This window comes from Nomascus leucogenys, chromosome 22a (genome assembly GCF_006542625.1).
Source record: "Nomascus leucogenys isolate Asia chromosome 22a, Asia_NLE_v1, whole genome shotgun sequence".
Lineage (NCBI taxonomy): Eukaryota > Metazoa > Chordata > Mammalia > Primates > Hylobatidae > Nomascus > Nomascus leucogenys.
In genome coordinates, this window is record NC_044402.1 from 19,676,334 (window position 1) to 19,703,202 (window position 26,869).

Consider the following 26,869-nt stretch of genomic DNA (forward strand, 5'->3'; position numbering starts at 1 on the left):
TTTGCTATTGTGTCACTTGAGTCATTTGTGTATTCTGAATATTAGTCATTGTCAGATGAATAGACTGCAAATATTTTCTCCCATTCTATAGGCTGTCTCTTCGCTCTATTGATTGTTTCCTTTGCTTTACAGAAGATTTTTAGTTTAATATATTCCCATTTGTCTATTTTTTCTGTTTTGTTTCCTATGCTTCTGATGTGTTAGCCATAAAATCTTTGTCTAGGCCAATGTCCTGAAGTATTTTCTCTATGTTTTTTTTTCTCCTAGTAGGTTTATAGTTTGAGGTCTTGTATTTAAATCTCGAATATATTTAGAGTCGATTTTTGTATATGCTAAGAAGTAGGAGTCTAATTTCATTCTTCTGCATCTGAAGATACGGTTTTCCCAGCAACAATTTATTTAAGAGTATATTATTTCCCCCAATGTATCTTCTCTGTCAAAACTCTTTTGGCTGTAAATAATGTAGATTTACTTCTGGGTTCTCAATTCTGCTTCACTGGTTTATGTGCCTGTTTTCAAACCAATATCATGTTGTTTTGATTACTACAGCTTTGTAATATGTTTTCAAGTTAGATATTGTGATGCCTCTGGCTTTGTACGTTTTGCTTAGTAGTGCTTTGGTTATTCAAGGTCTTTTGTTGTTCTATACAAATTTTAGAACATTTTTTCTATTTCTGTGAAGAATGTCACTGGTGTTTTGATAGTAACTGCATTAAATCTGTAGATTGCTTTGGTTAGTATTATCACTTTAACAATATTTTTTTTAATCTATAAGCATAGGTGGTCTTTCCATTTGTCTCTTCCCTCTTCAATTTCTTTCGTTAATGTGTCATAGTTTTTGTTGTAGAGGTCTTTTACTTCCTTATTTAAGTTTATTCCTAGGTATTTTTTATAGCCATTGTAAGTGGGATTGCTTTCTTGATTTCTTTTTCAGCTAGTTTATTACTGGTACATAGAAAAGCTACTGATTTTTTCTTATTGGTTTTATATACTGAAACTTTACTGAATGTATCAGTTTGAAGACTTTTTTGGTAGTCTTTAGGATATTTTATATATAAGAAAATTTCTTCTGCAAAGAAGGGCCATTTCACTTTCTCTTTTTTAGTTTGAATGCTTTTATTTCCTCTTCCTTGATTGTTCTTTCTAAGATTTCTCATAGAATGTTGATTAAAAGTGGTAAAAGTGGGCATTCTTGTTCCAGTTCTAGTTCCTATTTAGTAGGATATTAGCTGTGGGTTTGTCATATGTAGGCTTTATTAGATGGAGATATGGTTCTTCTATGCCTAAATTGTTGAGAGCCCTAATTATGAAGGAAAGCTGAATTTTGTCAAATTTTTTCTCTGTCTATTGAAATTATAATGTGGTGTTGTAGTTCATTCTGTTAATGTCATATGTCGCATATTGATTTGCATATGTTGAATTATTCTTGCATCCCTGGTATACATCCCACTTAATCATGGCATAGTCTTTTTAATGTGTTGTTGGATCTGTTTTGCTAGTATTTTGTTGACAATTTTTGAATCTATGTTCATCACAAATATTAGCCTTTGTTTCCTTTTTTTGTTTTATTTTGTTTTGTCCTTGTCTAGTTTTGGTATTAGGGTAATTTTGACCTCTTAGAATGATTTAGGAAGAAATTCTTCCTCATCTCTTTTTGGGAATAGTTTGAGAAGTATTGGCATTAGAATTTCTTTATAAGTTTGTTGGAATTCAGTAATAAATGTATCAGTACTGGGCTTTTCTTTGTTGTAAAATTTTTTTTACAAATTCAATCTTGTTACTCATTATTGGTCTGTTCAGATTTTTTATTTATTCCTGGTTCGATCCTGGTAGCTTGTCTATGTCCAGGAATTTATTCACTCTCTCTAGGTTTTACAATTTGTTAGTGCATAATTGTTTGCAAAAGTCTGTAGTGAGTCTTTGAATTTCTTTGGTATCAGTTGTAATGTCTCCTTCCTTATGTCTGATTTTATTTGTTTAGGTCTTTTTGCTTATTTCTTGGTTAGTATAATTAGTAGTTTATCAATTTTATCTTTTTGCAAAACCAACCTTTCGTTTTGTGGATTCACTGTATTTTTTTAAGCCTATTTTGTTTAGTTCTGCTCTGATCTTTACTCTTTCTTTCCTTCTGCTAATTTCAGGTTGGTGTATTGATTTTTCTAGTTCCTTGAGGTGCATCATTAAGTTGTTTATTTGAAATCTTTCTACTTTTTCTATGTAGGGGTTCATTGCCAAACTTCTCTCTTAACACTGCTTTTGCCATATCCCATGGTTCTGATATGTTGAGTTTCTATTTTCATTGCTTTCGGGAAATGTTTTAATTTTCTTCTTAATTTCTTCATTGAGCAAATGATCATTGAGGAGCATGTGTTTAATTTCCATGTATTTGTTCAGTTTCCAAAGTTCTATTTGTCATTGATTTCTAGTTTTACTTCATTGTGGTCTGGAACAATACTTGGTATGATTTCTATTTTTTAAAATTTGTTAAGACTTGTTTTGTGGCCTAACATATGGTCTGTTCTGGATGTTGTTCTATGTGCTGATGGAAAGAGTGTGTATTCTGCAGCTGTTTAACTGAATGTTCTGTAAATGTCTGTTAGGTCCATTTGGTCTATAATGCAGACTAAGTCCAACATTTCTTTGTTGATTTTCTGTCTAGATGATCTGTCCAGAGTGAAAGCAGGGTGTCAAAGTCCCCAACTATTATTATAGTGAGGTCTGTGTCTCTCTTTAGTTCTGATAATACTTTATTTATATATCTGGGTGCTCCAGTATTGGACATTTATATTTCAGTTTTTACATCTGCTTGCTGAATTGGTCTCTTTGTCATTATATAATGGCCTTCATTGTCTCTTGTTATTTTATTTGATTATAGTCTACTAATATAAGTTTACTTCTAGAACTTTTGATTTCTGTTTGTGTGGAATGATGTTATCCATCCTTTTACTTTTAGTCTATTTGTGTAAAAAGCATATAGTTGGGTCTTGGGTTTTTTTTTTCTTTTTTTACCATTCAGTGCATCAGTCCATCTGTATTTTTTAATGAGGAATTTTAATCATTCATATTCAAAGTTGTTATTGATAGGTAAGGACTTAGTTTGGTCATTTATTGTCTTTGATTGTTATAGGTATTCTTTGTTCTTTTCCTTCTCTTCTTTTATTTTACCTTTACAGTGTGGTGGATTATTGTTGTGATAATGTTTGGGTCCTTTCTCTTTTTCATTTATATAAATTATGTAACATTTCTGTTCTAGAGAGTTTTGTACTTTCATGGGTTTTCAAGATGGTAGTATTGTCATTCCATATATAGGAATCCCTTAAGCATTATCATTCAAGTATAAACATTTTAAATTTTAATTAAAATCGATTTATCAATCCTTTTTATTTACAGATGATGATTCTTTGTGTCTTATCTAAGGATTCTTGAACACTCATAAGAACACAGAGATTTTCTCCTAAATTTTCTTCTGAAACACTTTTAGCTCTTATATTTAGGTTTATAAATCAGTTAATTATTGTAAAGTAATAGTGGAAGTTCATTTTTGCCCATACAAACACACAGTTGTTCCATTATCATTTGTTAGAAAGACGTTTGTTTTTTTCATTGAACGGCCTTTGAACCTTGTTAAAATCAAGTGACCATATGTTGTGAGTGTATTTCTGGATTCACTATTCTGTTCCATTAATCTATATGTCTATTCTTATCCCAAGAATGCACCATGACTATTGTGGTCTTATAGTTTTATATTAAATCTTGATATAAGGTAGTAGATATCCTTCACTTTGCTCTCCTTTTAAAAAATTGCGTTGGGTATCCTATACCATTTACATTGCTGTATAATTTTTTTATTGTGATTTCTTTTTTGGCAGTAACAGATCTCTTAAGATATAATTAACATACTGTATAATTCACCCATCTGAAGTGTACAACTATTACCACAGTCAACTGCAGAACATTTCCATGACCTCAGAAAGAAACCCCATATTTATTAGCTATCATCCCCAACTTTCCTATTCTCCCAGCTTTAGGCAGGCACCAAGGTACTTTCTGTCTCTGTAGACTGGCTTATTCTGGACATGTCACATAAATGGAATCATGTCATATGTGGTCTTTTGTGACTTGATTTTTTCACTGCAAACTTTCCAGTATAATGTTTTCAAGGTACATCCATGTGGTAGCATGTACTAGTACTTTTTTATGGACAAATGATATTCCAGTTTATGAATATACCACATTTTGCTTATCCATTTATCAGTTCATAGACATTCAGATTGTTTCCACATTTTAGCTATTATGAATAATGCTGCTATGAACATTTCTGTGTAAATTTTTGTGTAGACATGTGTTTTAATTCAGTTTTAAAATCAGCTTGTCGTTGTTTACCAAAAAGAAAAAAAGTAACTGGGGTTATATTGAATCAATGGTTCAATTTGGGGAAAATTAACTTCATAACAATACTGAGCTTTCCGATTCATGAACGCAGTATATTTCTATATTTATTTAAGTCTTCTTTAATATCTATCAACAGAGTTTATATTGACAGAGTTTTCAGGGTACAGTTGTTGCGCAAATATTTTTAAATGTATCCCTAAGTATTTTCATGTTTTGATACCATCTTATATTAGTTTTTAAAATTTCTAATGATTTGTTATTAGTACATAGAAATATTATTGATGTTCGGTTATTTACAGTATGTCCTGCAATCTTGCTAAAATCACTCTCTGGTAGTTTTTTGTTTACTTGTTTTTTGAATGTTTCTTATGCTATTTAATGTGATCATTCCTGTCATCTATGAATAAAGAGGTTTACTTCATTCATTCTATTTTTTTTTTCTTATAACAATTACTGGGCCCTCCAAACAATGTTGAATAAAAGAGAAAAGAGGAGGTATCCTTGCCTTTTCCCTAATCTTAATTGGAAAATATTCTGTCTTTTACTATTAAGTACATTTCCTGTAGATTTACAGATACCTCTTATAAAGTTGAGAAAGTTCTCTTCTATTTTAGTAGGCTTTTATTATGCATGAGTATGGTCAAATACTTTTTCTACATTTATAGATAGGCTCATATGTTTTTTCTTCTGTTTTCCTTCATTAATTTTGTGACATGCATTGATTAATTTTCAAATACTAAACTAACTTGCATTCCTGACATAAATTCCATTTGGTTATGATGTGTAATTCCTTTCATACAGTATTGCATTTGATTTACTCATATTTTGTTTAGGATTTATATATCTATGCTTACGACATTATTGGTGTATACTACTCTTTCTTTGTAATGTCTTGATCTAGTGTTACTGTACAAGGACATGAACTTTACAAACAGGGGTTGATAAATATAGTTTTATTCTGAACAATTTGTTGTAAAATTTATATTATTTCTCCCATAAATGTTGAATAGATTTTGCGTATGAAAGCATTTGGGCTTAGAGTTGTCTAAGCCAAAGTTCTGAGCTTTTAATTTAATTGACTTAATATATAGAGTGAACTATGGTAAACAGAATAGTGGCCTCACACAAGTGTCTGCATCCTCATTTCCATAACTTGTGAATATGCTACTTTTTATAGCAAAGTAGAATTATGAGAGCAATTTTAATATTAACCAGCTGATTTTAAGATAAGGAGTTTATCTTAGATTATCTGGAAAGGCTCAATGTAATCACGTGTCCTTAAATGTAGAATAAGAAGATAGAAAAGGCAGTATCAGAGTGATGCAATTCAAGAAAGCCTTAATTGGTCATTGCTGGCTTTGAAGATAGACAAAGGGACCATGAGCCAAGTAATTCAGATGCTATCATCTAGAAAATGGAAAAGGCAGGAAAGTTTCTTCCCCGGTGTCTCTAGAAAAAAGGCAGTCTGAATGACACCTTGATTTTAGTCCAGTAAGACTCATTTTAGATATTGACCTACAGAACATAAGACAAATTTTTGTGTAGTTTCAAGTCACTAGGTTTGTGGTAATTTGTTACACCAGCAACAGGAAACTAATACAAGAATTACTTACATTTTCTATTCATTATTGTATGTATTTTGGTAATTGTGTTTTCTCAGCTATTGTTCATTTCATTTAAGTTGAAAAAATAATTGGCATATATTTATTTATAGTATTTAATTTTTAATCGCTACAGAGTATGAAATGGTGTCCCTGTCTTCATTCCCAGTATTGGTAACTTGTATTCTCTTTTTTTTTAAATCTTGAACTGTCTAGCTAGACTTTTATATATACTTTTTAAATTTTTCAAAGAATTACCTTTTTTATTGATTTTTCTACAGCATGAGTGAGTTATTTCTACTTTTTTGTTCATTACTTTTTTTTCTTGAGTTTAATTTGATATTCTTTTTCGTACTTCCCAAAGATGAAAGTTTGTATCTTTGACTTTAGGTTATTATTCTTTCTAATATAAGAATTTAAAGTCACATGTTCTGAAATAAAGCACTGCTTTAACTGTATTCCACTAATTTTGATGTGTTGGGCTTTTATTATTATTTGGTTAAAGAATACTTGCTAATTGCTCATAAGTTCTTTAGAAATGAGTTAATGTCTAAGTGTTTGGTTCTTTTCAAAACATTTTTAAGGTTATGTTTCCTATTATAACTTTATTGTGGTCAGAAAACCAACTTTTTATTTTTATTTTGTTTTTGAAATTTATTGAGATTTGTTTATAGCCCATAATGTGGTCTATCTTGATGAACTTTCTGCATGAGATTGGAAAAAATATTCATTCTGCAGTTGTTGGGTGCTATGTTCTATAAATAAAAACTAGGTTAAAGGAGTTGGTAGGGTCATTTTCATCTTTCATATCTTTATTGGTTCTTTTTGTCTGGTAATGTAGTCATTATTGAATGAGAGAAGTTAAAGTCAAAAACTGTAATTGTGAATTTCTATACATCTCTCTTTAATTCTGACAGTTTTTGCTTCATTACATTTGATAATCTTTTATTGAGCTCATATATTTATAAAACTATTATACTTTTAAAATATATCCATCCTTTTATCATTATAAAATGTCCTTCTTTCATAGTCCTCTTCATCTTGAAGTTGAGTTTTTTCCAATATTGGTATTGTCATCTAACTTTCTTTAACTTACTGTTGTTTGCTTAGTATATCTTCTTTCATCCTTTTGCTTCAATCTTTTTTATTGTTTCTAACATGCATCTCTTCTTATAGACAGGATAAAATCGATCCTTTTAAAATTCTGTTTAGCAATCATCTTTTCCTGGTATAATTATGACGATGATTTTATTTAGGTCTTCTAACTGCTATTGTTTTTGTATCTGTCTCTTTGTGTGTGTATGTGTGTGTGGTGTGTGTCCCAACTTTTCTTTTTGGGGATTAATAAAACTTTTTAATGTTTTATTTTAACTACTCTATTAGATTTCTAGATATAATAAATATTATTGTATTATTATTTTTACTGGTTACTCCTGGAATTGCAACGTATACCTTTAACTTATCCCAAGTTAATGTTTTAAATTAGGCAAGGACTGCATACATTTGTGTTTGTTTGTATATCTAATTTATTTTTATTTCTTGAGGTCTAAGATAAAATTTATCTTGAAGAATTATATTCAAAAATATAAAATTAAACCCAATCCAAATTCACTTATGTGTATCATATAATAAATTTCTGCAGTTAGCAATGATAAATTACAAAACTCAGAGAAACCGTACATAGCTTTGCTATTTTTATTTATTTTATTTTTGAGACGAAGTCTCGCTCTATCACCGAGGCTGGAGTGCGATGGTGCGATCTCGGCCCACTGCAACCTCTGCCTTCTGGGTTCAACAGATTCTCCTGCCTCAGACTTCCAAGTAGCTGGGATTACAGGCATGCACCACCACACCAGGCTAATTTTTGTATTTTTAGTAGAGACGGGGTTTTGCCATATCAGCCAGGCTCATCTTGAAGCTTTGCTATTTTAGCAACTTGTAAATAATATGTTCAAAATGCAAATATTAGAATTAATACAGGATACTGGATACATGCTACCAGCAGCCATGCCAAAAACCCCTACATTTGACACACACACCCAAAACACTGCTTATAATCAATGCAATGAGCCACAAAGATCAACATCAGCAGCCTAGGACAATTATGGACTATTATTAAATAGGAATATAAAACAATGCACAACTTATGGTTGTGAACAAATGCTTGATAATTTTTGAATTACTAAAACATTAACCATTGAAATATATTTCTTTTTAGATTAAGAAGAAGGCAACCTCATGTATTTTTAGCAAAGAATTTTGTTGCAAGACTTTTCCTTAGTTCAGCTAAAGGTGGGGTCCTTGTTCCACAGTCATGAAAATTTAGGCTTGAAGACTATGTGAAGAGAGAAAAATGGGATTTATTAGGCATAAACAAAAAAAGGGGAAACAGGACGCTTAGTGAAGTGAGAGCCTGTGCTTCCTGTCCTTGGCCTTCCCTCCTCACAGATTAAATCCCAGATTCCACACAGGAAGAGGAGGGGCCAGGCTCCTCCCTGTTGCAAATGACCCGGGCTTCTGTGGCTCCACCTCAATGCTCAGGCAGAGTGGAGTTTTGCCAGGGAACTCTTCCCGCCTGGCTGTCTCAATTTGATCCTTTCTTCATTCTTTAATCTAAGATTAGAATCAGGCAAATATTTGAATCATTTTCATTCTTACATAATATATTAACTTACTTATTGCTTACCAAAAATAGAAAAAAAATTTTATTGTTTACCTATGCAAATATAATTATGCATTTATATAATTTATAAAGCTTTACTCAAAATGTCTTGAATTTTTATTTCTTTATTCTAGCAATCATTGAAATATAGCAATACTAGTTTAACTTTAAACAACAGAGAACACATCGACTTGTGCTAATCCTGATTAAAAACCTAAATTCATTTTCAATTAAAACAACCCAACTTTACTAAAGAATAATTACTATCTAAAAAAGGGACAGAAAAAGCCATTGTTTTGTGTTCTCAAATGTATTAAACAACTCTTGATAATAAGAAGAATTTAATGAGCCAATATGTGTGAAATCACTGTTTTAAAAGACAGGAATTTAAAATACTATGTTGAACTGTCATTCCAAGTAAAGCAAATGAGCTATCCACTTTGTTTTGTATGGCTTTTAGTTTAGTTTTTATATGTGCCTTTTGAAGTAGGCAGGCAGTTTTTGCTAACCTGGTTTTATAGATGAGGAGACTGAGAAATACAGTCATACAATTAATAATCTGTAGAGTGAGGCTCTGATGTTTGACCCTGAGTCCATGACTTTTTTAACAGACTTACATAGAGTCAACTGAAATATAAATTCTCTTGATTTTGACCTTAATCTCACCCAATATTGAAGAAGTCCTTTATAGAATCTGAAGGCAGCAACAATCTCATTAACTAGCTCTGCAAGACAGAAAAGCTCCTGGGCAGTTTTCATGCTGATCAGAAACATGCTAACCAAAATAAAAAGCATCAAAAACAGAGGATGGAAAACAGGAAGGAATAACAATAGAGCCAAAGGAAAAATAGCCCTATCTGGGGAGAGTTTTGAAGATCAAGTTCAATACTGGTGAGAAGTTGGTAGTACATAGGAATGACACAATTAGTGCTGCCCAGCCAATGTTTCTGTTAAGTTAGAAATGTTTTAAAAATTAAAATAATAATAACAATAACATACTTGGTAGTTTAGAGGAGCTCTGTGTTTAACTGGTGCATTTGATATATGTTGACATTATACCCAATGTAAGCATATATCTGCTGGGGTTTTATATGTACGGGGAGATGAGGAGAAATCAGTGGGCATATTTTTAAAGGCTGATTTGTGTTTTGTTTGTTTCCTCCAAACAGGGTGGAGGCAGTCAAAAGGCCACTGATCAAGGCCTTTGGGTAGTCTGCAATTTAAGACCAAATTACAAATTCTAATTACCTGGCACCAAAGAAGCCAATGTGTGAATGCTTGTCTAGAATTCAATACGCTCTTCAAGGGCTTCTCTTCTTGGATTCAGCTAGTCTCTCATCAGAAAAGACATGAAAAGATTTTGTGTTAATCAATTTTCTCATCTTCGATGAATTAAAAATATAAATGATGCAAGTCTGAAAAACATAAAATGTAAGCCAGTTAAAACATTATCTTTATAAAACATTATCTTTATAAAGAAAATTGCATTTATAATTGTAAATTGACTTTCTAATTTTATATTTAAGAAAGTAAAAGAAGGAAGATTAACATGTATTGACTATTATATTACCAAACATTTGGCTAGAAACTTAACAGGTCTGTTCTTTTATTAAAATAATACCACAAATGTATGCAGTAGGGATGAGAAAACTGAGTATTGAAGTAGATATGTACATTAAAAATTATTTAGCCAAGATTTACACCCCAAAGACATCTACCTTAAAAGCCCATGATCCTTTTAACCTATCACCATATTACATTCCTTTCCTCTTCTTTCTCCATTCCATACATAATAATTATAGTAATTGTGAGTGAGATTTTTTTTTATTTCTTTGAAGAAATAGAACCCATTCACGTCCACTCTTAACTAAATCACATTATATTGGGGTGAGGAGGGAAAGGAACACAGAGAGAGATTAAACAGGGAAGCTTTATCTTTTAAATAGCAATTCCAAAACCATATGGTTGCAATCATTTAGCATATAATCAAGATTCCTTTTGAAAGGTGACAAAATTATTTTATTAGAGTCAAATGATTACTTATATCATAGAATCAGAAATTGTAGCTCACAGAATCCTTGATTTCTGGGGGCAGATTAGACCATAAACTCAAATGCTCTTTCCCACTTATTCCAAGTCGTATTCTCCATTTGAACACTAATATCAAAGCTATTGTTACACTCTTAGTTTACAGTTTGTTTGTGTCACATTTTAAAACTATAAATGGTTAGGTGGCCACATGAATGAATGGGGCTTTGCAGCTGAGATTGTCACAAATGGCTCAACCTGGAGAAAAAAGAAAACTGGATCCTTATCTAATCCCACATTCAATGTTAAAATTACAATATATTCAATAGATTAAAGGTCCACAAGTGAAGAGTCAGACAACAAATGTAATGGAAGAAAAGATAGTGTAACACCTTGTGATATAGGAGTGAAGTAAGACTTTCTAAACAAAATCCACAAACACTGAACTATAAAAAAATTCAATTACAACTCAACATGAAGAATTTATCTTAAAAACACCATGAATAGGGGTGGAGCCAAGATGGCCAAATAGGAACAGCTCCAGTCTGCAGCTTCCAGCCTGAGTGACACAGAAGATGGGTGATTTCTGCATCTCCATTTAAGGTACCGGGTTCATCTCACTAGGGAGTGACAAACAGTGGGTGCAGGACAGCCAGTGCAGCGCACTGTGTGCGAGCCGAAGCAGGGCGAGGCATTGCCTCACTCAGGAAGCGCAAGGGGTCAGGGAGCTCCCTTTCCGAGTCAAAGAAAGGGGTAACAGATAGCACCTGGAAAATCGGGTCAGTCCCACCCTAATACTGCGCTTTTCCAATGGGCCTGGAAAATGGCGCACCAGGAGATTGTGTCCCGCACCTGGCTCTGAGGGTCCTATGCCCACAGAGTCTCGCTGATTGCTAGCACAGCAGTCTGAGATCAAACTGCAAGGCAGCAGCGAGGCTGGGGGAGGGGCGCCCGCCATTGCCCAGGCTTGCTTAGGTAAACAAAGCAGCCTGGAAGCTCGAACTGGGTGGAGCCCACCACAGCTCAAAGAGGCCTGCCTGCCTTTGTAGGCTCCACCTCTGGGGGCAGGGCACAGACAAACAAAAATTCAGCAGGAACCTCTGCAGACTTAAATGTCCCTGTCTGACTGACAGCTTTGAAGAGAGTAGTGGTTCTCCCAGCACGCAGCTGGAGATCTGAGAATGGACAGACTGCCTCCTAAAGTGGGTCCCTGACCCCCGAGAAGCCTAACTGGGAGGCACCCCCCAGTAGGGACAGACTGAAACCTCACTCGGCCAGGTACTCCTCTGAGACAAAACTTCCAGAGGAACAATCAGACAGCTGAACTTGTGGTCTCACGAAAATCTGCTGTTCTGCAGCCACTGATGCTGACACCCAGCCAAACAGGGTCTGGAGTGGACCTCTAGCAAACTCCAACAGACCTGCAGCTGAGGATCCTGTCTGGTAGAAGGAAAACTAACAAACAGAAAGGACATCCACACCAAAATCCCATCTGTACATCACCATCATCAAAGACCAAAAGTAGATAAAACCACAAAGATGGGGAAAAAACAGAGTAGAATAACTGGAAACTCTAAAAAGCAGAGCACCTCTCCTCCTCCAAAGGAACGCAGTTCCTCACCAGCAACGGAACAAAGCTGGATGGAGAATGACTTTGACGAGTTGAGAGAAGAAGGCTTCAGACAATCAAACTACTCCAAGCTACGGGAGGAAATTCAAAACAATAGCAAAGAAGTTAAAAACTTTGAAAAAAAATTAGACAAATGGATAACTAGAATAACCAATGGAGAGAAGGGCTTAAAGCAGCTGATGGAGCTGAAAGCCAAGTATCGAGAACTACACGAAGATTGCAGAAGCCTCGGTAGCCGATGCGATCAACTGGAAGAAAGGGTATCAGTGATGAAAGATGAAATGAATGAAATGAAGCGAGAAGGGAAGTTTAGAGAAAAAAGAATAAAAAGGAATGAACAAAGCCTCCAAGAAATTTGGAACTATGTGAAAAGACCAAACCTACGTCTGACTGGTGTACCTGAAAATGACGGGGACAATGGAACCAAGTTGGAAAACACTCTGCAAGATATTATCCAGGAGAACTTCCCCAATCTAGCAAGGCAGGCCAGCATTCAGATTCAGGAAATACAGAGAACTCCACAAAGATACTCCTCGAGAAGAGCAACTCCAAGACACATAATTGTCAGATTCACCACTTCAGTTGAAATGAAGGAAAAAATGTTAAGGGCAGCCACAGAGAAAGGTCGGGTTACCCACAAAGGGAAGCCCATCAGACTAACAGCTGATCTCTCGGCAAAAACTCTACAAGCCAGAAAGGGGGGGGGGTGATATTCAACATTCTTAAAGAAAAGAATCTTCAACCCAGAATTTCATATCCAGCCAAACTAAGCTTCATAAGTGAAGGAGAAATAAAATACTTTACAGACAAGCAAATGCTGAGTGATTGTGTCACCACCAGGCCTGCCCTAAAAGAGCTCCTGAAGGAAGCACTAAACCTGGAAAGGAACAACCAGTACCAGCCACTGCAAAAACATGCCAAATTGTAAAGACCATCGAGGCTAGGAAGAAACTACATCAACTAATGAGCAAAATAACCAACTAACATCATGACAGGATCAAATTCACACATAACAATATTAACTTTAAATGTAAATGGGCTAAATGCTCCAATTAAAAGACACAGACTGGCAAACTGGATAAGGAGTCCAGACCCATCAGTGTGCTGTATTCAGGAAACCCATCTCACGTGCAGAGACACACATAGACTCAAAATAAAGGGATGGAGGAATATCTATCAAGCAGATGGAAAACAAAAAAAGGCAGGGGTTGCAATCCTAGTCCCTGATAAAATAGACTTTAAACCAACAAAGATCAAAAGAGACAAAGAAGGCCATTACATAATGGTAAAGGGATCAATTCAACAAGAAGAGCTAACTATCCTAAATATATGTGCACCCAACACAGGAGCATCCAGATTCATAAAGCAAGTCCTGAGTGACCTACAAAGGGACAAACTCCCACGCAATAATAATGGGAGATTTTAACACCCCACTATCCACATTAGACAGATCAATGAGACAGAAAGTTAACAAGGATATCCAGGAATTGAATTCAGCTCTACACAAAGTGGACCTAATAGACGTCTACAGAACTCTCCACCCCAAATCAACAGAATATACATTTTTTTCAGCACCACACCACACCTATTCCAAAATTGACCACATAGTTGGAAGTAAAGCTCTCCTCAGCAAATGTAAAAGAACAGAAATTATAACAAACTGTCTCTCAGACCACAGTGCAATCAAACAAGAACTCAGGATTAAGAAACTCACTCAAAACCACTCAACTACATGGAAACTGAACAACCTGCTCCTGAATGACTACTGGGTACATAATGAAATGAAGGCAGAAATAAAGATGTTCTTTGAAACCAATGAGAACAAAGACACAACATACCAGAATCTCTGGGACACATTCAAAACAGTGTGTAGAGGGAAATTTATAGCACTAAATGCCCACAAGAGAAAGCAGGAAAGATCCAAAATTGACACCCTAACATCACAATTAAAAGAACTAGAAAAGCAAGAGCAAACACATTCAAAAGCTAGCAGAAGGCTAGAAATAACTGAAATCCAAGCAGAACTGAAGGGAATAGAGACACAAAAAACCCTTCAAAAAATTAATGAATCCAGGAGCTGGTTTTTTGAAAAGATCAACAAAATTGATAGACTGCTAGCAAGACTAATAAAGAAGAAAAGAGAGAAGAATCAAATAGATGCAATAAAAAATGAAAAAGGGGATATCACCACCAATCCCACAGAAATACAATCTACCATCAGAGAATACTACAAACACCTCTAAGCAAATAAACTAGAAAATCTAGAAGAAATGGATAAATTCCTCGACAAATACACCCTCCAAAGACTAAACCAGGAAGAAGTTGAATCTCTGAATAGACCAATAACAGGCTCTGAAATTGTAGCAATAATCAATAGCTTACCAACCAAAAAGAGTCCAGGACCTGATGGATTCACAGCCGAATTCTACCAGAGGTACAAGGAGGAACTGGTACCATTCCTTCTGAAACTATTCCAATCTATAGGAAAAGAGGGAATCCTCCCTAACACATTTTATGAGGCCAGCATCATCTTGATACCAAAGCCTGGCAGAGACATAACCAAAAAAGAGAATTTCAGACCAATATCCTAGATGAATATTGATGCAAAAATCCTCAATAAAATACTGGCAAACCGAATCCAGCAGCAGATCTAAAAGCGTATACACCATGATAAAGTGGGCTTCATCCCTAGGCTGCAAGGCTGGTTCAACATACGCAAATCAATAAATGTAATCCAGCATATAAACAGAACCAAAGACAAAAACCACATGATTATCTCAATAGATGCAGAAAAGGCCTTTGACAAAATTCAACAACCTTTCATGCTAAAAACTCTCAATAAATTAGGTATTGATGGGACGTATCTTAAAATAATAAGAGCTATCTATGACAAGCCCACAGCCAATATGATACTGAATGGGCAAAAACTGGAAGCATTCCCTTTGAAAACTGGCACAAGACAGGGATCCCCTCTCTCACCACTCCTATTCAACATAGTGCTGGAAGTTCTGGCCAGGGCAATCAGGCAGGAGAAGGAAATAAAGGGTATTCAATTAGGAAAAGAGGAAGTCAAATTGTCCTTGTTTGCAGATGACATGATTGTATATCTAGAAAACCCCACTGTCTCAGCCCAAAATCTCCTTAAGCTGATAAGCAACTTCAGCAAAGTCTCAGGATACAAAATCAATGTACAAAAATCACAAGCATTCTTGTACACCAATCACAGACAAACAGAGAGCCAAATCATGAGTGAACTCCTATTCACAATTGCTTCAAAGAGAATAAAATACCTAGGAATCCAACTTACAAGGGATGTGAAGGACCTCTTCAAGGAGAACTACAAACCACTGCTCAATGAAATAAAAGAGGATACAAACAAATGGAAGATCATTCCATGCTCATGGGTTGGAAGAATCAATATCGTGAAAATGGCCATACTGCCCAAGGTAATTTATAGATTCAATGCCATCCCCATCAAGCTACCAATGACTTTCTTCACAGAATTGGAAAAAACTACTTTAAAGTTCATATGGAACCAAAAAAGAGCCTGCATTGCCAAGTCAATCCTAAGCCAAAAGAACAAAGCTGGAGGCATCACGCTACCTGACTTCAAACTATACTACAAGGCTACAGTAACCAAAACAGCATGATACTGGTACCACAACAGAGACATAGATCAATGGAACAGAACAGAGCCCTCAGAAATAATGCCACATATCTACAACTATCTGATCTTTGACAAACCTGACAAAAACAAACAATGGGGAAAGGATTCCGTATTTAATAAATGGTGCTGGGAAAACTGGCTAGCCATGTGTAGAAAGCTGAAACTGGATCCCTTCCTTACACCTTATACAAAAATTAATTCCAGATGGATTAAAGACTTACATGTTAGACCTAAAACCATAAAAACCCTACAAGAAAACTAGGCAATACCATTCAGGACATAGGCGTGGGCAAGGACTTCATGTCTAAAACACCAAAAGCAATGACAACAAAAGCCAAAATTGACAAATGGGATCTAATTAAACTAAAGAGCTTCTGCACAGCAAAATAAACTACCATCAGAGTGAACAGGCAACCTACAGAATGGGAGAAAAATTTTGCAACCTACTCATTTGACAAAGGGCTAATATCCAGAATCTACAATGAACTCAAACAAATTTACAAGAAAAAAACAAACAACCCCATCAAAAAGTGGGTGAAGGACATGAACAGACACTTCTCAAAAGAAGACATTTATGCAGCCAAAAAACACATGAAAAAATGCTCATCATCACTGGCCATCAGAGAAATGCAAATCAAAACCACAGTGAGATACCATCTCACACCAGTTAGAATGGCCATCATTAAAAAGTCAGGAAACAACAGGTGCTGGAGAGGATGTGGAGAAATAGGAACACTTTTACACTGTTGGTGGGACTGTAAACTAATTCAACCATTGTGGAAGTCAGTGTGGCGATTCCTCAGGGATCTAGAACTAGAAATACCATTTGACCCAGCCATCCCATTACTGGGTATATACCCAAAGGACTATAAATCATGCTGCTATAAAGACACATGCACACGTATGTTTATTGCGGCACTATTCACAACAGCAAAGACTTGGAACCAACCCAAATGTCCAACAAGGATAGACTGGATTAAGAAAATGTAGCACATATACACCATGGAATACTATGCAGCCATAAAAAATGATGAGTTCATGTCCTTTGTAGGGACATGGATGAAACTGGAAACCATCATTCTCAGTAAACTATCGCAAGGACAAAAAAGCAAATACCGCATGCTCTCACTCATAGGTGGGAATTGAACAATGAGAACTCATGGACACAGGAAGGGGAACATCACACTCTGAGGACTGTTGTGGGGTGGGGGGAGGGGAGAGGGACAGCATTAGGAGATATACCTAATGCTAAATGACGAGTTAATGGGCGCAGCAAAACAACATGGCACATGGATACATATGTAACAAACCTGCACATTGTGCACATGTACCCTAAACCCTAAAGTATAATAATAAAACAAATAAATAAATAAAACGAAAAGCAAAAAACATTTTTTTTCTTAATTCTGGCTACCATTCAAGATCTCTTGAAACTGGTTTTCTCTTGCCCTCAGATAAAATATCGGTTGAGTCTCATAGCTTATGTCCTCTCTTGAGAAATTAAATATCTATATATACATATATACATACATATATATATACATATATATATACATATATACATACATATATATACATATATACACATATATACATACATATACACATATATACATACATATATATATACATATATATACATATTTAGACAGAGTCTTGCTCTGTCACCCAGGCTGGAATGCAATAGCACTATCTCAGCTCACTGCAACTGTACCTCCTAGGTGCAAGCAAGTCTCCTGCCTCAGCCTCCCGAGTAGCTGGGATTACAGGCACTTGCACCCCATGTCTGGGTAATTTTTGTATTTTTATTAGAGACAAGATTTCACCATGTTGCCCAAGCTGGTCTCGAACTCCTGGCCTTAAGTGATTTCCCTTGCTCCTCAACCCTGCCTTGGCCTCCCAAAATGCTAGGATTACAGACATGAACCACTGTGCCCAGCCAAGAAATTAAAAAATATATCTACGGTCAGTTATATTCACAAGAACGGTCTCAGTTTATTTATTAATTAATTTAATCCAATGTAATGATCAAAATAATCCAAACTTCTCTTAAACTGAAGCTCTTTCCTGCCTTCAGTGTGGTCTTGCTTTGAGCTGGCTGCCTGAACTGAGACTCTACAGCTGACTTCCACATTCTTTCTTTCACTTTTAGTTTCTATCCAACATCACTGATTTAGGAGAAGAGAGTAAGAAGGACAGTTAAAGGGAGCAGGGACTATTTGTAATGTTCCAGGTGAAACATGACAATGGTTACCACCTGGGCCAGATATCACAAATATCTCTGGAATTATTACACTAGTCTTCCCCTCCACCTCTCTCTCCTATTTTCTATGCTCAACACAGAAGCTAGGGTGACCCATTTCAAGAATAAATCATGCCACTCATCGGCTCAGAATCTTCTAACTGCTCCCCACTTTCTGAGTATAAAAGCTAAAATCTTTGGAAGTATATATATAATCTGGATGCTATCACCTTTCTCACTCAGCTTCTACAACCCGAGCCTCTGTCTCTTCAGTCTCTGTAAATGTTCCCACCCTGAATGTCCTTCCTTGAACACATGACATCAAGTATAGCCAAAACTTGGACACTTATTATTAATAATAATGGCTTCCTTTTAGTGAATGGTTATCACATGCCAAGCACAATACTAAGCATTTCAATTAAGATAACAGAAAAGAAATGGTTATCTCTGTTTGGTGATATTATGAATATTTTTTCTTGTATCACATCTGTGTTTTAGAATAAATATGTGTTACTCGATGTTAAAAAAAAAAAAAGCATATAGAAAGACATTTAACTATCCAGGGATACAAGACACTTCGGAGCTGCAACTCATATTGCCTTCTTTGTGATGCGATACTGAATATCTGTTGTATTTCCAACCACAGATGGTATCATTCAGTGGTGTTTAAAAGGATTTATCTTCATAAATTCTGTAAAGTACATAAAGATTCTTTTCATAGGGAATGTAGTTGTGTGTGACTCTCTATGATGAGTGTTAATGTACACGCTTGTTTTGCTAGGAAACTGAACATTTTTCAAAGATGTGTGAATTTATAATTTATTATGTGGATGAAAGATGTTCGCTTATTATATTCTTTTTCTTTCCAAAATTTACTGAAGGAGAAAAAAATTCCAACTCTTAAACCATTTCTGAGTACTAAAATGTAGAATTATGGCAATTCAAATGGAGTTTATTATACATGAAAAAAAGAAAATGGAAATAATAAATTCACGGAAAGCTTAAACTAAGTAAGTTAGTGATAAAATAATTTCTAACCTGGAAGTTTCCTGGTCTTGGTGTCAGTTAGAGGGATTGGAGGTGAAAAGCTACAGAAAGAAGATACAAGCTGAGAAAATGAAGACATTCTCATGATTAACAGGCCATTAGAAGTGAATTATAAAACATACCCTGGATCCAGAATATCATTTTACTTACTGTTAAAAATGGAGAATCTATATTTCAATTGAAAGAATGTTCACTATAAGCAAGACTTTCCTCTGTATCGTTAAATATGTGTCTGTGCAGTGAGAAGCATTTTAAGTTTATAATACTATAAATTAGAAGGCAAGAAGTTTAAGTCAGTAACTTATTTGACAACCTAACTAGAGATAAAAATGAAAGATTAAAAATAACATATACCTATAAATTGTAAGTTGTTCCTAAAATCATCATTCTGTAAAAGTGTAAATTCATTATAAAGGTCATCAGTTTATAGAAGTTGAAAAGTGAGTCAATTTAACTCTTAGGAAATATACATAGTGTAAAATATTATTGATACATTATTTATTTAGAAATTTATTTAAACAATTGCATGTATATGATATAAATATATATAGACATTCATACTATGTACTTTTAGAAAAGAAAAAATCAATATATGCATATGTGCATATGTGTCTGCATATATGTATATACACGTATGTATGAAATTAATATATACATTATATACAATATGAGCATGTTCTAATTTTAAAAAGAGTTAAAATGTCTTGAATTCAGTTCTCAGGCATGCCCTGTAATTTTTTAATCAACTCACTTCACTTGAATTTTTTTAAGTGCTTATCATTATCTGAAAGTCTTCTTTCCTTTCAAGTAGGTTGACTGGCTTATTCTCTGTCTACCTTCAACTAAAATATGAGCTTCCTGTGAATGTTTTTGAGTAACAAATAATCAGCTCCCAGGATAGGGCTAGGATCATAGTAGAGACGTCTATAAGTATTATTTGAATGAATAAATAAATGTACCATTGAACATCAATGCGTAAACTATAATTTGTGAGCCTACATTTTATTGTGTCGTTTTCTTTTAAATCCCTAAGGCATATTGAAGGAATCTTTAATAACCCAATATTATATATTTATATATTAAATTTCTACTTTAGGAACAATAATGTTGGTGTAGAAACAACTATAACGTAATTTTTGTTATTGTTATACTCACAGGTACTAATCTGATGAGACGCAGCAGTTGTTTTTAGTGAATAATTTAATACATCCTAATTATAACACACTCGGACTTTGAAAATAGATTTATAAGAAAAAATAACTTTTACTAAACCAAAGTACTTTATTTTCAAGTTTCGCTATACTTAGTTTGACAGCAATTGATTATGGGGAAAGCTATGAAAAAGTGACAACAAATTACCTTCCCCAAAATGAGTTAGGACTTTTCTTTTAAAATTAAAGATGGCAGAAAGAAGGCTCCTCTCTGGATTAAGCATATATAATTGTACCCAGGGTGACCTTGATTTCCCTGTCAAATTATATTTATCTTAAAATTTAAAAGGATTCTGTTTGTCTTTAGAAACAATTTACAGTGGCTGGACACAGTGGCTCATGCCTGTAATCCCAGCACTTTGGGAGGCCGAGGTGGGTGGATCACAAGGTCAGGAGATCGAGACCATCCTGGCTAACACGGTGAAACCCTGTCTGTATTAAAAATACAAAAAATTAGCCAGGCATGGTGGCAGGTGCCTGTAGTCCCAGCCACTCGGGAGGCTGAGGCAGGAGAATGGCGTGAACCTGGGAGGCGGAGCTTGCAGTGAGCCTAGATCGCGCCATTACACTCCAGCCTGGGCAACAGAGCAGGACTCCATCTCAAAAAAAAATAATAATAATAAACAATTTACAGTTTAGCAGAGGTGAATTAATAAGAAAAAAAAAGAGGGGAAATATAAACTGCAAAAAAACAAAAAGCAAAACAAAACACTGATAGAAACTATGTGGATAAAATGGACAGGCTTATTCTTTACCACTCAGTTATCAAGAGGTTGATGCAACTGAAGGAAATTTTGATGTGAAAAATCATACAAATGATTCAACAAGTCCATGAGTTGGTTCTCTGGAAGAAGAAATAAGGTAAACAGACTATTAATTAGACTAATAAAGATAAAAAGAGAGAAGATTCAAATAAACACAATCAGAAGTTACAAAGGGGACATTATCACCGACCTCACAGAAATACAAAAACCCTCAGAAACTACTATCAACACCCCTCTGCACACAAGCTAGAAAACCGTAAGAGATGGCTACATTCCTGAAAACATATAACCTCTGAAGAGTGAACCCTGAAGAAATTGAATCCCCGAACAGATCAATAATATGTTCCAAAATTGAATCAGTAATAAAAAGCTTACTAATCAGAAAAAGCCATGGACCAGATGGATTCATAGTCAAATTCTACCAAATGTAAAAAGAAGAGTTGGTACTATTCCTACTGAAACCATTCCAAAAAATTGAGGAGGAGGAATGCCTCAATAACTCATGCTATGAGACTAGCATAATCTTGATACCAAAACCTAGCTGAGACACAACAAAAAATAAAAACTTCATGTCAAGATCCTTGATTAATATCTATGCAAAAATCCCCAACAAAATACTAGCAAACTGAATCTAGCAGCACATCAAAACCTTAATCCACCATGATCAAGTAGGATTTATCCCTGAGATGCAAGGTTGGTTCAACATATGCAAATCAATAAATGTGATTTATCACATAAACAGAACTAAAAACAAAAACCACACGATTATCTCAATAGATGCAGAAAAGGCTTTTGATAAAATTCAAAATCCTTTCATGTTATAAAAGCTCAACAAACTAGTCATTGAAGGAATGTACCTCTAAATAATAACTTTGTCATCTATGGCAAACCCATAGACAACATCATACTTCATGGCCAAAAGCTAGATGCATTCCCCTTGAAAACTGGAACAAAACAGGAATGCCCTCTCACACCATTCCTATTCAACAAAGTACTAAAAGTCCTAGCCAGAGTAATCAGGCAAGAGAAAGAAATGAAAAGCATCCAAATAGAAAAAGAATAAGTCAAATTATCTCTGTTTTCAGATGCAATGATTCTATACCTAGAAAACTTCATATTCTCGGCCAAAAAGCTCCTTGATCTCATAAACAACTTAAGCAAATTTTCAGGATACAAAATTAATGTACAAAAATCAGTAGCATTTATATACACCAATAAAATCCAAGTTGAGAGCCAAATCAAGAATGCAATCCTATTTACAATAGCCACAAAAAGAAAAAAAAATGCCTAGGAATACAGCTAACCAGAGAGGTGAAAGATCTCTACAATAATAATTACAAAACACTGCCCAAAGAAATCAGAGATGACACAAACAAATTGTGAAAACATTCCATGCTGATGGGTAGGAAGAATCAATATAGTTAAAATGGCCATATTGCCTAAAGCAATTTATAGATTCAATGCTATTCCTATAAAAGCATCAATGACATTCTTCACAGAACTAGAAAAAGCCATTTTAAAATGCACAGGGAATGTAAAGGAGCCTGAATAGCCAAAGCAATCCTAAGCAAAAAGAAAAAAGCTGGAGACATCACATTACCAAACTTCTAACTATGCTACAAGGCTACAGTAACCAAAACAGCACAGAACTGGTACAATAACAGACACATGGACCGATGGAACAGAATAGGGAGCCCAGTAAAAATGCCACACACCTATAACCATTTGATCGTCAACAAAGTTGACAACAACAAGCAATGAAGAAAGGGCTCCCTATTCAATAAATGGTGCTGAGATAACTGGCTAGCCATAGGCAGAAAATTGAAACTGGACCCCTTCCTTTCACCATATGCAAAAATTAACTCAAGATGGACTAAAGACTTAAATGTAAAATGTAAAATTATAAAAACCCTGGACAATAACCTAGGAAGTACCATTCTGTACATAAGATCTGGCAAAGATTTCAGGATGAAGATGCCAGAAGCAATTTCAACAAAACCAAAAATAAACAAATGGGACTTAATTAAATGAAAGAGCTTTTGCACAGCAAAATAAACTATCAACAGAGTAAACAGGCACCTTACAGAGTGGGATAAAATACTTGCAAACTATGCATCCAACAAAGGTCTAACATCCAGAATCTATAAGAAACTTTAACAAGCAAAAAACGACCCCATTAAAAAGTAGGCAAAGGCCATGAACAGATAAAAGAAGACAAACAAGCAACCAACAAACATATGAAAAAATGCTCAACATCACAAATCCCACCAGTCAGAATGGCTATTATTAAAAATTCAGAAAATATAATAAAGGTGCTATTGGGGTTGCAGAGAAAAGACAATGCTTATACACTGCTGGTGGGAATGGAAATTACTTCAGCCATTGTGGCAAGCGGTTTGGTGATGCATTAGTCTGTTTTCACACTACTATAAAGAACTACCTGAAACTGGGTAATGTATAAAGAAAAGAGGTTTAATTGACTCACAGTTCTGCAGACTTAACAGGGAGTATGACTGGGAGGCCTCAGGATACTTGCAATCGTGGCAAAAGGGGAAGGGCAAGCAAGGACCTTTTTCACACGGAGACAGGAGAGAGAGAAGAAAGGGGGATGTGCCACACACTTTTAAAACATCAGATCTCCTGATAACTCACTCACTATCATGAAAACAGCAAGGGGGAAATCCATCCTTGATCCAATCACCTCCCATTCTGATGAATGTTGTGTTCTTTGTAATCTCATAACTCTGTCCTGGTAGATTGACAAATAAAACAGTAAATTAATTGCAGATACATGAAACTTGCCTTTCCTTTAAAAAATACGTTAATAATATAAAGAATGACAGAAATATTTGTCTTCAGTATTTTATATTCCATTCAAATTTGAAGTTTACTTTTTCTTATGGATTTTCTCATTATTATATTTCCATGATATTGAAATATTGATATTCTATAAAATATTCTATAAAAATGTTTCATAGGTATTAAATAACATTTTTGAAATATTTTGATGCAACTTTATTCAGTACATTAAAATATTTTGACAATTTCTTTGTAGGTTGCACCCTTTATCAATATAAAATGACTCATCGTTGTCCCTTTGAGTGGTTTTGCTTTGAATTTAATTTCATATGATGTTGATATTATATGGCAACCACTACTATATTATATTTGCATTTGCTGAATATATATTTTTTCACTTTTAACATTTTTTTGTCTATGATTTGGTTTTACTTCTACAAAGAGCATGACTGTTTTTATGTGCCCTTATATGAATGTTACTATTAAAACTTTAAATCCATTATATTTATTATTTTGCCTGGTATATTTGACTATTATTTGTCATCTTTTTTTTTTTCTCCTCAAGAATTTCCTACAAAAGCTTCATATTTTATCACAAATACTTGCTGGGTCACTGCCCAACCCTGCCTCATCTTCCCTCACAGTCATGCTGATACTAGTTGTCAATCTCATTGTAGAAGTACCTTCAGTTTACTTAGCCTACCACCCATACCTGTAGATACTGAAAACAAGGGTAACAGCCATTCTTTCCGTTGTGGCAACCTTGTGCTTTCCAGGAAACACAAGCATATTTCATATTTGCTTCCTAGACCAATGATTCACAACCATTTTTACACACATAAAATCATCTGGAAAGTTTTTACAAAAAGGCAATGTGTGGGCTACTCCCAACCTCACCCCTCTTCCCGACCAAGGTTCTGATTTAATTCCTCTGGGGTGAGCTCTCAAAATGATTATGTTAATAAAAATGTCTTCAAGTGATTTAATTGTAGCCAGAATCTCCATTATAGACTATTCACCAGCTTTCCCTTCTGCCCCGGCAGCTCCCACTTTGTCCTTCCCACCCACTCTGAGCTCTGGAACAGATTTCTTCTCATGTTGTAGCTTGCATGTTTCCTGACCTTTCTGCAAAGTTATCCTCTAAACAATATATTCCCAACATTCCTTCTGGCTTTCAGGCGTAGAGATGTCATCTTTTGCTAGTTTCCAACTCTGCTATCAATCAATTTTTCTTTTTATACAGTCATTGTAGTGTTCAGTAAAAATTCTGAAAACGATGGGGTGGGGAAGATATAAATAACCGGGTTGAGTTTTGAATCAGAACCAACTCTCAATATGGAATTGTTATCAAATAATTACTATTTGATGATACTTTCAAAGTTCTGAAGTAGAAACTGATTCCTATGTATTATTCATTCCTAGATAGTAATGACTAAACATCCAAAAAATTAAACTAGATTAAAAGAAAATTAAAATGTTTTCTATTTATAAGATAATGTGCATTTTAAAGAATGTTTCATAATATAACAGAAAAAGATCAGAACATATAGTTTATACAGTTTATGATATGATTTTTATTGAAATTATATCTTTAATTGCTCTAGGATTAATCCAGTGAAATTGTTGATAACAACAATACAAGTAATAATAGTAGTAGCATTTATTGATTTAAATTCTAGAAAAGTAATCATCTTTCAATTGCCAACATCATCATCATCATCATCACCACCACCAACATATTTAAAACCTACTAAGTAATTATTATATGCCAGGCTCCGTTCTAAATTCATTAACTTTTAAATCTTTACAATAATATAGTTATGTGAATATTGTTGTCAAATGTTGATGAAACAAAGAGAAAGAGAGTTTAAGTTGATTGTTTGAGGTCATGGTGTTAGACGCAGGTAGACAAACTTTTACCCTTGTTTAAAGCTACTATGAAGTCCTGTTAGCATGAATGATCTTTATTTTCTTCAGTATGCCTTTGGTTTTATTGTCAACATTTTACTATAATAAATGACTATTCTTATTAACAAGAATAAAATGTCAAGTAATAGTTATGAAAAATTTTAGCTCAAGACAAATAATTACTGGAAGCATTTATGTGGACACTAACAATATTAAAACATTTGTCAAGTTCATTTGAGATTCTTCATGTGCAAATGTCACATACAAATTTCTCTGAGAAAAAAAATCTTTTCCATTACTCTTCCAAATGATATTTATTTTTCTCTGCTTTTTAAATGTTGATTCTTGGTCTACATTACTTGGGACTATATGGCCTCAATTTTAGTTTTATGGAAATTAGATTAAGCTTGCTAAACACTTAATAATCAATTGCCTTGCAAGGAATAGAAATCACTTTCATTAATATTTCCCGAAGGATCAGATTTCAATGCAACAACAACTTATGGTTTGGACTGGTTGATGTAAATGTTTAACGTGTTTGGCAAACAAAGAACCAGCTCTTTCATTTTATTAAGATAGATATCTGTACATATCTTAAATGTGTGTTTGAGGCATATTGAAGAAGAAAAGAGGTGATGAGTTGCAAATCAAGATAGTATTGAAAATGGTATGTCCACAGTGCTAGATGTCAAGTACTGTGCTTGTTACTATTGACTAAAGATACTGAGATAAGCTCATCTAGTAGAAGGAGAAACCCACTAATAAATAAATGATAATTTGACATGATTTATATGATTCCGGGGTATGCAGATGGTGTTTGGAGAAAGCACAGAGAATGGAGATGCTAACTCGATACTGGAAACAGTGGAAATACTTTGAATATTAGAACAGGAAGTTGACCATGCCCATCACCAACAT

General features: G+C 34.5%; 1 long non-coding RNA gene across 6 annotated transcripts in view; it reads right to left on the reverse strand.

Moving 5' to 3' along the window:
• Nucleotides 1-26,869, reverse strand: part of LOC115832389 — a 90,717-nt gene that overhangs the window by 22,415 nt on the left and 41,433 nt on the right. For 3 of the 6 annotated variants that reach the window (XR_004027882.1, XR_004027883.1, XR_004027880.1), the window contains 2 exons: nt 23,901-23,993; nt 9,904-10,070 (listed from right to left, as the gene is read on the reverse strand). This is a non-coding gene — a long non-coding RNA (uncharacterized LOC115832389). Of the gene's footprint in view, nt 1-8,108; nt 8,607-9,321; nt 9,431-9,903; nt 10,071-23,896; nt 23,994-26,869 lie in introns of those variants that run through there. The other 3 variants (XR_004027885.1, XR_004027884.1, XR_004027881.1) reach the window with 3 other exon arrangements.